The sequence below is a fragment of the Copidosoma floridanum genome, unplaced genomic scaffold (assembly GCF_036245765.1).
Source record: "Copidosoma floridanum isolate Cflo_tuat_1 unplaced genomic scaffold, Cflo_Japanese_pri ptg000004l, whole genome shotgun sequence".
NCBI lineage: Eukaryota > Metazoa > Arthropoda > Insecta > Hymenoptera > Encyrtidae > Copidosoma > Copidosoma floridanum.
The window spans coordinates 752,470-754,545 of NW_028321881.1; the positions used below are offsets into that span (position 1 = coordinate 752,470).

Consider the following 2,076-nt stretch of genomic DNA (forward strand, 5'->3'; position numbering starts at 1 on the left):
AGCTAATTGAAAAAGTTACAGTAGGCATGTGACTCTAATGCTTGTTGGTAAATTAGAATTCAATACGTCCAATAGGTATACAAGCGAACGTCGATACACTTTAATCATTGCATCAATAGGCGCATATGTATAGATGGCGGTACTCTTCATACAAGCACTCTCTATTACCATCCATACATGCCCTTTCTCAATATATAAGATATAGAAATAACTTGACAATACAAATCCACATAATTTCTTTTTCAAGAAATTTTCCTTTGGAGAAAATAATTCAGAACGAGAAAAAATCCTCCCCGGGTGCGGATCGAACACACAACCTCCTGTTTACTAGACAGTTGCTCTACCACTTGAGCTACCGAGGAGCTGTGCATTCACTCGCACCGTAAGTTTAGATAAGTTCTCGTTTTTAATTCTTAAGCTGTCTTTCACCTAAGCTCGATAATGTAGGCATGTGACTCTAATGCTTGTTGGTAAATTAGAATTCAATACGTCCGATAGGTATACAAGCAAACGTCGATACACTTTAATCATTGCATCAATAGGCGCATATGTATAGATGGCGGTACTTTTCATACAAGCACTCTCTATTACCATCCATACATGCCCTTTCCCAATATATAAGATATAGAAATAACTTGACAATACAAATCCACATAATTTCTTTTTCAAGAAATTTTTCTTTGGAGAAAATAATTCAGAACGAGAAAAAATCCTCCCCGGGTGCGGATCGAACACACAACCTCCTGTTTACTAGACAGTTGCTCTACCACTTGAGCTACCGAGAAGCTGTGCATTTACTCGCACCGTAAGTTTAGATAAGTCCTCGTTTTCAATTCTTAAGCTGTCTTTCACCTAAGCTCGATAATGTAGGCATGTGACTCTAATGCTTGTTGGTCAATTAGAATTCAATACGTCCAATAGGTATACAAGCGAACGTCGATACACTTTAATCATTGCATCAATAGGCGCATATGTATAGATGGCGGTACTCTTCATACAAGCACTCTCTATTACCATCTATACATGCCCTTTCACAAAATATAAGATATAGAAATAACTTGACAATACAAATCCACATAATTTTTTTTTCAAGAAATATTCCTTTAGAGAAAATAATTCAGAACGAGAAAAAATTCTCCCCGGGTGCGGATCGAACACACAACCTCCTGTTTACTAGACAGTTGCTCTACCACTTGAGCTACCGAGGAGCTGTGCATTCACTCGCACCGTAAGTTTAGATAAGTTCTCGTTTTCAATTGAAATTGAATTAGAGAGTGCTTGTATGAAGAGTACTGCCATCTATACATATGCGCCTATTGATGCAATGATTAAAGTTTATCGACGTTCGCTTGTATACCTATTGGATGTATTGAATTCTAATTTACCAACAAGCATTAGAGTCACATGCCTACATTATTGAGCTTAGGTGAAAGACAGCTTAAGAATTGAAAACGAGAACTTATTTAAACTTACGGTGCGAGTGAATGCACAGCTCCTCGGTAGCTCAAGTGGTAGAGCAACTGTCTAGTAAACAGAAGGTTGTGTGTTCGATCCGCACCCGGGGAGGATTTTTTCTCGTTCTGAATTATTTTCTCCAAAGGAAAATTTCTTGAAAAAGAAATTATGTGGATTTGTATTGTCAAGTTATTTCTATATCTTATATATTGAGAAAGGGCATGTATGGATGGTAATAGAGAGTGCTTGTATGAAGAGTACCGCCATCTATACATATGCGCCTATTGATGCAATGATTCAAGTGTATCGACGTTCGCTTGTATACCTATTGGACGTATTGAATTCTAATTTACCAACAAGCATTAGAGTCACATGCCTACATTATCGAGCTTAGGTGAAAGACAGCTTAAGAATTGAAAACGAGAACTTATCTAAACTTACGGTGCGAGTGAATGCACAGCTCCTCGGTAGCTCAAGTGGTAGAGCAACTGTCTAGTAAACAGGAGGTTGTGTGTTCGATCCGCAACCGGGGAGGATTTTTTCTCGTTCTTAATTATTTTCTCCAAAAGAAAATTTCTTGAAAAAGAAATTATGTGGATTTGTATTGTCAAGTTATTTCTA

The 2,076-nt window shown here is 37.5% G+C and overlaps 2 non-coding genes across 2 annotated transcripts; both read right to left on the minus strand.

Annotated features, from left to right (window-relative positions):
* Positions 1-289: 289 nt before the first annotated feature.
* On the minus strand, positions 290-362 carry TRNAT-AGU (transfer RNA threonine (anticodon AGU)). The gene has a single exon. It is a non-coding gene; the product is annotated as a tRNA-Thr (tRNA).
* Positions 363-1,135: 773 nt separating this feature from the next.
* On the minus strand, positions 1,136-1,208 carry TRNAT-AGU (transfer RNA threonine (anticodon AGU)). Its single transcript has one exon. It is a non-coding gene; the product is annotated as a tRNA-Thr (tRNA).
* Between the last annotated feature and the right edge of the window lie 868 nt (positions 1,209-2,076).